This window comes from Sylvia atricapilla, chromosome Z (assembly GCF_009819655.1).
Source record: "Sylvia atricapilla isolate bSylAtr1 chromosome Z, bSylAtr1.pri, whole genome shotgun sequence".
Taxonomy (NCBI): Eukaryota; Metazoa; Chordata; class Aves; order Passeriformes; family Sylviidae; genus Sylvia; species Sylvia atricapilla.
The window spans coordinates 83,732,095-83,741,915 of record NC_089174.1 but is presented as its reverse complement, the minus strand read 5'-3'; the positions used below and the strand labels follow the sequence as shown (position 1 = coordinate 83,741,915).

At 40.2% G+C, this 9,821-nt stretch overlaps 1 long non-coding RNA gene across 1 annotated transcript in view; it reads left to right on the top strand.

The window, feature by feature from the left end:
- The first annotated feature begins 3,282 nt into the window (after positions 1-3,282).
- The window catches only part of LOC136374036 (uncharacterized), a 29,456-nt gene continuing 22,917 nt past the window's right edge, over positions 3,283-9,821 (top strand). The window contains exons 1-2 of the long non-coding RNA XR_010745798.1: positions 3,283-3,485; positions 4,585-4,628. This is a non-coding gene — a long non-coding RNA (uncharacterized lncRNA). The remainder of the gene's footprint in view (positions 3,486-4,584; positions 4,629-9,821) is intronic.

Genomic DNA, 9,821 nt, shown 5'->3' with positions numbered 1-9,821 from the left:
ATGTGTTTTCAGCTTGCTAGTTTCTTCTCTTTCATTTATTTTGTCTGAGGCATTTTATTCAGGGTCAGAAAAAAAGATCTGTACTTAAAAGAATGTCCTGTACCACATTTCACGTGAAGTCTGTGCAGTGTAGCTCCTGGTGCTGGGGAAGCTGTGAGCGAGCTTTTGATGCACTAACATACCATCGCTCAGATGAAGTCTATAAATTCAGGAATACTTTAGTTCCATTGCTGTGCTTTTATAGTGGGAGATGGGGGATGAGGGTTTCTAATGGACACTGGCTTGTCTGTGAGCACCATACTGATATCTCACAGGTTTTGAAAAGTATTAAGATCTCATTTGCATGGTCACAAATAATGAAATGGTGGTAATGGTTAGTTACACAGTCGACAAGCAGAAGAGAGTTCAATAGAAGACCTCTTGATCTCCATGTGCTGCTAGACTTCTACAAGACATTCTGCTAAGACAAATATATTGGATTTTAAGGCATTACAAATGATTCTCTGGGGATTCCTTCCTGCCTGCCTTCCACTGGCTTCTGGGTGAGATGCATCCTTGCTTTATTGTTGTTTTAGTTGACTAGAAATAGAGGCTTAATATGCCTGTTTCGATATAGTGGTAATATTAATTCTCAGTGTTTTATAGGTACGAGTTTCAGTGTGACCATCAACAAAAAGAAGTGTAATTAAAAAGGAGGAACTGAATTCCAAGGCACCTATGCAGCATCACTGGGGTTTATTTACATAGTATGTTATTTTTGACATGCAGTCAGTTGCTTTACTGTTACAGAGCAGCAGGTCTGTGGCACAGAGGTGTGGGATTGTGATATGAAGGGAGAATGTAGCAAACAGAGCACTAAAAAGACCTTATTTTTGTTACCTTTGAATTGATGTATGGGAGTATGAAATTCATGTTTTTTACCACTGCTCACCCTTCTCTGTTTGCAAGGCCCAGTTTTTTTTCACAAACTGTGAGCTGGTACAGCTCAATGAGCTGTGGAGGCTCGCTGGAGCAGCCACAGAGCACAAACTTCAGTGAAGTTTGTACAAGTGACTGCTGGATTGCAGAGCAGCATCAAAGCCAGAGTCCTGTCTTCACCTTCTCTGTCTCTTTCTTCCACAGTGATATGCTTTATTTACAGGGAAGAGGAGAGAGTCAAGTTGCTGGTTGTGAGCTGGGTTGCTGTAGGATCAGGAAGTGCCCTTCCGTGTTTAGGAAAGTGCTGATGATAGACAGTAAGTGCTGGGACAGACAGGAGTAGTCACAGTGTTGTCTGGAGGGTCACCTTGTCAACTTTTAGAAATGCCGTTCTGCTGATATTTAGATAATGCTTCTCCTTATCTAATTTCTTGGTGTGAACAGAGTAAAAATGTTTGATGATTGACATCTTACAATGCAGTGAAGTCAATAATGGATTTTTTATTTTCCATTGGTTTGTTATTGTGGTCATTCTAACATATCATGGTAATTGGAGAATCCATGCTCTAATATCCTAAAATTTGTAAAGCTGAAAAATTTGAATATGTGATGGCCCCATAATTGACAGCCAGTAAATAAAATATTGAGTGAAGAATATCGGAATTATGTATTCCAACTATGCTTTGGAATGTCTTGCAATTGTGATAAAACCTAAATTGCATGTTGCTATTCTTCTTACTAGCTTGAGCTGTTTAGGAACTGGCAATAGCATTTTTGACTAGGTTTAAGGGGATATAGTAGACTAAAACCACATTTGCTTAACTAAATGATGGTCAAGATTTTTTGCTCGTTTTTTTATATTTACCTCTGCCTGACTGAAACCCCCCCTGCAAGTCTATCCAGTCTGCATCACATCACAAAATATGATTCCATTAAATTAACTGCTAAACTAGATGCTGAAAAGGGTTTTTGTTTGGGTTTTTTTTGTATGTATTGATGAATTATACTACTGCTGTCATTGGCAGTGTGGGCAGTGTCTGAAACCAGACCCGTTTGTCTGTTAGATGCCCGTCGTGCTGGTTTCTGTGTCAGAGGCACAGATGTCAGAGGAAGGGATCAGGTGTTGCTCTGTGAAATTCTGTGCATTCGTGATGTCAGGAGCTCGACCCTCCCCTTGCTGTGTGGGGTAGGACTCTGCCTTAACCCTGGAGAGGATTTGTCTGCCTGGCACCTTGTCCCCACCTTGTCCCCTCCTGCTTTTTGTGGACGTGGGCAGTTCTTTGCTGTACAGAGGAGGTGAGTGGTAAGGTGCATGTGATGGTGTCTCAGTCCCCTCGCTCTGAAATGGAGGTTGCAGGAGTGCTGTGCTGTAGCCAGAGCTGAGTATTTCCTCCCTACGTGCATCCTCTTCTTCCTGCCTCTCCCAGCCACTTCCAGCAGCCAGGCTGAGTTACTGTAAGCCCCAAACAGAGGAAAGACGTGAGCATTGATGTGAAATACTTTTCTAAACAACCGGCGCTCTTCAGAGTGTGAGGAAAGCAAAAGAAGCCTCTTAGTTCTGTGTGTTAACATTAATTGATTTTTCTGTAGAAAGCAACAAGTACCATTAGGTACTCCTTTGTATCCAGGAAACACCATTATAGGCTGGTTTGTCAGGCAAGTACAAAGGGAAAGTAATGATAATCTTTCAGCATGGTCCTAGTCAGGGCTGTATGAAAAACCTTGGTTTGATGGTTCTGATGAGCTTATTCATCCACTAGGATTCATGTTGAGTTAGGTACTTGATGTTTCCAATGGTTCAGGCTGCCAGAGGATCCACAGTATGATGCAAGCAAAGAGTGAAGGGAAGCCAGGACAGCACAATCTCTCCAGTGAGTTGTGTTTGTTTTTGCCAATACTAAAGAAATTTGTTGTGCTGGTGATGCAATTTTTATCCTCCAGAGGGGGAGCTGTGTTTTCTTTTTCACACTTTCTGTAGTTTAGGTAACTAGACTGGATACCTGTCTATCTCATCCTTGCAGAGGAGGAAGATGTTGAGATACATCTCTTGAGGCTTTGGAGGTCCGGATAATCATCAGACAAAAGCATCCAAGAGTGGTTCTTACTCTCTTGGCATGGCATAATGATTTGAATGTGCTTGTATTTTCTTGCAGTGCAGATGATGGATTTCAGTTTGGATGTGTTCCTTTAAAGGCTGAGAACCACTGTAGGTGGAGGGGTTTTATGCCCTGGGATAGAGCAATGGTGTCAGGTGGCTGACTGATGTATCTCTTGTTTCAGACAACTAGTGGAACTAATGTTACTGTTTCTCAACTTCTCTCCTAACCTTGTTTTCTTCTGTACCAACAGAGCTGTGCTTCCAGCTCTGCTTCTCGTGAGGTTGGGTTCATGATGCTGCTTCTGGAAACGGCAGAGCTTTGTCTGTTGAAGTGAGATGAACTTTGAATCAGCTGGAGGATACCTCCTTTCTGCACAGAAAATAAGAAACCACTCTGGCTGACTATTGCTGCTGAATAGCCTGGCTGGATTAGTGTTTGCCTTGATATCTTTTTCTTACAGTATAAAAGGTTTGGATTTTTTTTTTTTTTGGCTGAACGTTTGTGACTGGTGATTTTGTGAAAGATTTTGTCTTATTTTAGAACTGCAGGAATGTGTGGCCTTGAATCAATGGGATTCAGGAGATGAAAATTACTAAATATCTGATTAAAAAGGAGTATATGCATGGATGGTGAGTGGGTCATTTTTGGTTTCAATTGAAGCCGTGTATTTAATTTCTGCATTTGTAGGCAAGGAACTTCTCAAATCCTATCTGACTCATACCAGGCTGTACGTATGCATTAACATGCAATGAGCTGCACAACTGTGTTGTTCTTGGAAATTGTTTGGCTGTAAAAACAAGGCCACATCTGAGCTGACACAGCCCTCTCTTAAGATAGAGTCTTTTTCTGTAGCCTGTTTCAGCAAGTTGAAGAAGACTTGTGCATAGTTGTTGTGCCCACCTTGCTGCTGTAAAGTTGTTACTCCTGGTATGTTTTTCTCATTTGAAAAGGGTACTACTTTTAGACTATGATTTTTTTTGAATTTTTGAGGCTGTAGTGAATCTGAAATATAGTTATGGAAATTAGAAGTTGCTATGATGACTGTCATATTAGTTCTGGTAATGACTTGTCTCAGTAGTTTGCTGTCTTATGGTAGTTAAGGCAACCTGCCTTGGGGATGACTTCTATGAAGCTGCTGAAAAAAATCAACACTGGACACGTAGGATATTGGTGGGGAGTAAAAGTTGCTACACTGCAGTTCAAGTTCAATTTTTTACTTTTAGAGATAAATGCTGAAATCCCCAGTATTTAACTGGCAGCAGCTAGGAGCATCTCAGTGGCTGGGCTCAGTCTGACCTGTTTATGTTCACTGTTTCTGTTACCTGAAATGTATGCAACACATTAGCTAATACCAGCCACCCCTCCTCCAGCCTTACACAGGCATCACTAGGCCAGTGTTTTCTCATTCTGGGGAGATTTGGGGCAATTGAGCAGCTGATAAGCTTAATATCCTTCCTTTCACCCCAGTTCTGGAAGATGTTGACCTAGTTTGCAGACATGAATTGCACATTATATCAGTGCCTCATTATGGGTGTGTAATAATGCCAGTGGTTTATTCTGTTTGTAGATGCTGTGACGATGGAGTTGAGCTGCTCTGAAGTACCTCTTTATGTAAGTCCCACAACACTCAGCTTCTGCCTGGAGAGTTGCTTTCTTTTGGGTAACAGCTCATTCAAAAGCAGGGTGAAGGAAACTAAAAACCATTCTCTGGTTTTCTGAGACTAGAGAGTGTTGAATGTTGCTGTCTGATGAGGCATTGTGGAGGTGATTATTTTCAGTAATGCAACTCAGCTCTCTGAAGGAAGTTTTAAATTATTCCCCCTTTGTGATCATTGTTTTGTTCTCCTTCAGTATTCTCAATTGCAGTTTTCAAAAGCAGTTTTACTGCCTCTGAAGAGACAACTCTCACTTGCTTTCACACAATTTTTGGTAGTTTTTTACTTAAATAATTTTTAACTACGATTCTCTCAGTTTCTACAAAGCAGGAAATTTTGTATCATGTAAAAAAAAAAGTTGAAATTTATAACCAAATCGATCTTTTCTTCTGAAATAATTGCTTAAAATAGATGAAATTCAAGTTATAAAACAAGTAGTAACAGGACTAAGGATGTTTATTAGATAAACTTAATTTATTTTGTGCCTCAAGGGGATGTGCTTGTGAGTATTAAAACTTGGGAACTCTTGTAGTTATTATTAGAACACCATAATTGTGTTTCTTATACCTGTGCTGCTTTGCAATGAGGGTAGCAGGGCCACATGGAAGATGCCTAGGGGGAAAATGGGAGAACACCGAATGGTTTTCAAAGGGGTGGTAGAACATGGAACAAAGACAGAAACAAAACAATTATCTGCTTATTGTCATGAGATGGGGATGAAAATGGAGGAATACAAATAATCTGTATTGAAGATACAGAGTATTTGGAGTATTGGTTGGTAATGCACCAGCATGATTTTTCATTGTATTTATCAGCTTCAGAGTTGGAGCCTCTGGCTTGCAAAAAAATAGATGCAGCTATCTTTAAAGGCATCAGAAGAAAAGTATTTTTGAGGCCTGCTCATGTGATGTTTATTGTTTATTGCAAAAACGAACTTTTACAGGAAAAGTAATCAGGGGCATGGTGATATCTGTTCTGATCATGACTGATCTGGTAGCTTCCCATAATAAGGTAACTGACCACTTTGCAAAGGGCAGTGCAGTGGTTTTAACCCAGGTTGTTGAAAGTGAAACATTTGATACTGTGTCTCACAGGAACTTCTTATGGATGATAAAGAACGGGGAAATGAATATAAACATATAAAGATATACAGGTACTGAAAGAACTGATAGAGTAGAGAGAAAGATATTGCAAATGATAGTCCTTAAGTCTCATACTCAAGGCTACCATAGTACTTTGATTATAACCCTAAGAATCCGATGTAGGCTTGCAAAATATATGCAAATTTGTTGGCATCATAGTTTTGGGAGTTTTGGTCAGTACCGAGAAGAATTCAGTACTATGTGAGAAGATTGAATTTTCCCATCCATTATTTATGCCAGTAAAAAGTGGAAAGAATGGTACAAAACCGTGCGTTTGGAGACTAATCATGGTACATCTCTTATGAACAAGGGACTCACCGGGGGAGGCTTGGAGTGTATTAGTCACTTGTAGTGTGGTGGATGAGAGAATGGGATTTTAGTTGAGAACATTCACCCCAAGCTTTACACAAATGAGTCTGTACTAGATCTAAGCTTTGCTGCTTGTATCCTGTGCTTTGGTGATTTTCCAGTTGTAGTCTTCAGCCTCTCACCAACCGAGGTGGATAAATCCTAGAGGGGGCTCCTAATTTGCTAGGATCCCCATGAGAGTAGTTTGGATTGTCACCAACTCGTTTTCTTGTGGGGGCAGCAGATGGAGATGGTTTCTTTCTGCTGGGTCCGCAGTGTCCTAACATATCTGAGGTTAGTGGAGAAATATGGACTACCACGGACTTGCAGTGGGGTCCTATAACATAGGATTGTAGTAATTTTTTAACAGCCTCCTATATTTATTTCTGTGTGTATGCATGAGAAAGATGGAAAGTTTTCTTTCAACTCCCATCTGAAACTTGGAGAAATCTTAGCAGATCTTACACTGATCATTTGCAGTTGATGTAGTTAATCTAATGAGTTGATGCCTGAAAGTGTTGCAGCTTCAGGATCTTGCCCATCACAGTATTGTTCATAATCTGAGTGCCTTTGCAACGTGTTTGGGAAGATGAAAGAGTTCTGTCCTTCCTGGAAAAGTTCTTGAGTCAGAGCATTTATCTCCTGTTAGTTAGATCAAATTATTTCATCAGTTCTGGAAAGTCCTTCCAACTGCTTCTGCTTTATTTGCACGACTTTGTTGGAAAACACAATCAAATCAGCATTTAAATTAAACATGAAAGCCCTTTCTGATTATTCAGTTCCTTACTCAGTTTTCATTAAGCAGTTCTCTGACAAGCTGAGCTTGTCTCAATGCTGTTCCATCTCCATCACCTAAATGGTGTTTTCATGCCCCATAGCCAGGGACCAAGAAAACATCTCTGGAAAATGGAGGGAACAAATATTTGCACTGCCATGAATTTAGGTGTTTCTCTGATGTATTCCAGTCCTTTCTAAAGGGCCACAGTGGAACTGCAGAGTACCATGTCATGGCAATTGCACACTGTTCACATGCAACTTCAAAGATGTCAGCATATGGTTCCATCACATTATTTTCCACAGGAAAAGTGGAAGAAGTCGAAAGGTAGGAAGTAATCTCTTCTTTCCAGCCTCTGTGAAAGCACAGGATTTGTTCACTGAGAGAGGGAGAAATTTGCTGTGTGCTGGGTCCAAGATTAGGATGCTTTTCACACTGTATGTAAACATGCTTAGGATCTGTATCCACTGGATTTTACCCTTGTCTTCGTTTTAAGAATGCTTGTTTTGAGAGGCTTGTATTTCACATCAGATTATCTGAGAATAACTGCAGTTTTCTGTTTATAATACACATTTTTAAAGATTGTATGCAGGGTACTCTGTTGACTCACTGTATGTACTCACATGTGTTACCACAGCTGGAGGATGTGTCTGTACAGTGTGGCTATTCAAACTGTCACAATTTAACACTGAATTTCTTAGCAAATTTAAAATAGTATATGTAATCTTTTTGGCCTAGTGATGGCTGTTCTATTTTGTTACATTATAGGGAATGCTTCTGAAAGCTCAAGGATCTTGCTGATTTAATATAATTTTTGTGAAATATAATTTAAGAATACTCCATGCAATTAGTCAATTTTGAAAAATGAATTATTTAATACTCTTCTTCTGTATTTAATTTTGGAGGCAGCAGTTGTAATTAAAATCTAATTACAACACACATCAACGCTGTGATATAAAAAGTGAATGGTAATGAAACAGAAAATCAAATATTTGAAGTACATTTCCTCAGTTAATTTGGGGAGCCTGTTCCTGGCTTCTAGACAGCAAATTACTGCTAACCACTCTATAAAATTATTCTTTATAAGCCAGTCTAGTTTTCAGGATTGACTAGCCAAGAATACACCAACAGTTCATTGACATCTCTTCTTTCAGTGCTAATAATGCATCATTTAAGTATTTGGAACTTGAATATAAGTAGCTTTTCCCCTCCTAAATTATGTTTTTTTTAAAACCAATACAAATAAAATTATATTTAGCCAGTTTTTTCTGTAAGAAGAGCAGCTGAGTTTTTCATTTCATTGTGTACTAAAGACAGTATGTGGAATAAGACCTCACTATCTTCAGGCAGACACTGGTCTCATTGTAGATGGAAAAAAGACTGTTCATGAAAGATGGAAGATAAAAAGCAAAATATTTAATGAAGCACTCTTCAGATATTAAAGATCTTATGTATGGCAGTTGTTCCTCCCATTGTAAACAGTTTTTGGTGTAGAGAAACAAATCTCCCTCATAGAAAGTTCCTTCTTATTTAATGGTAGGTAACTGGTTTTTGTTTGTTTTAAAGAAATGTTATTCATTACCAGCTTTGATCTTTGACACTGGCAAATACCTTGCTGCCATGGGGCAAACATACTGTGGAAGTAGTGAGCTCTCAAGAGCAGTAAATAAGTCTTCTCAGAAGTTTGTAAATTATTCTCTGCTGGGAGCTTTTTGAATGTTTCCCATGGGAGCAGGAGAGAAATGCTGAGCCACAGAGTTTCATGGAGACACCAAAGGGACCTCATCTCCCCAGGAGAAGGTGCTGAAGGTTTTGTGTCTGCCTTTCCAAAGAAACTTTTGGGTATTAATTCTCTGGGAGGAGGCAGAAACACAGGCTCCTGGCTTTGAAACTCAAGATCCCCTGGAAATTAAAACTTCCACTTGCTCTTGTGGAAGGTGCTGCAAGGTGCTTACTATTTTCAAAATGTACATTCCTAAGGTGTTGCCTGTTCCTATGTACAACCTTTGGAACTGGCTAGAAGTCCTCAAGATCTAAGCTTAATTGACTTCTCTTGTGTTTTGTTATACAAGGCCTCCCTCTTAAGGTGTCTCTGCTCTAATGTTTTTACTTGGAGACAGTTTTGTTTCTGACTCTTACAGCTTCCTGGGTGAAGCCAGGGAGAGAGAGGTGCTTAATACTGATGCATGGAACTATTCCTACTGGGAGGTTTTGGAGGGTTTCTCTGGCTGGGTTGGGAAGGGCAGAGTATAAAATGTGGCAACAGTCTCTGAGGGCTTGGAGACTCTCAGACTTTAGATAAGCTCAGTCTTTGCCTGGGTTGGGTCTGCAAAATGGCAAACACTGTTCCAGCATGCTTGTGTGATTTGAATGGGAAGTGGCAGTAGGACTCAGGTATTGATTGTGAGCAGTTGGTTGTCTCCCTTGCCAAACTGCTTGCCCCCCCAGTTCCTCTATGCTGTAGTTGATGTTTGAAGAGAAGTGAAAAGGAATAATTTCCCATGGTTGGATGCAACTTCTGTATTTTCTGCTCTTGCCAGGTATTTGTTATCTTCTAGCCAGCCCTTTGTGGAAAGAAGATGGTTTCTAGCCTGCCTTGTCCATTCTGTGCCTTCATGTTCCTTGCTCTTGCAGTGGGTCTGGCCATAATTCTGGGCCTATCTGTGTATTCAGTGAAATGATTGCCTTAGGCTTCAAAACACAACAAAGAAGTGTGGTTTAAAATGTGAATGTATGTTGGCCTTTCAGCACGCCTTTGCTACTGCACAGGGCTATACTGACCTGATCCAGCTCTGGCTGTAGTCAGGAGTAATTTGTTGTTGTCTGCTCTGGGAGCCTGGTCAGGTCCATCATGGGAAAGCCTGCATGGGGATGCACAGGAGAA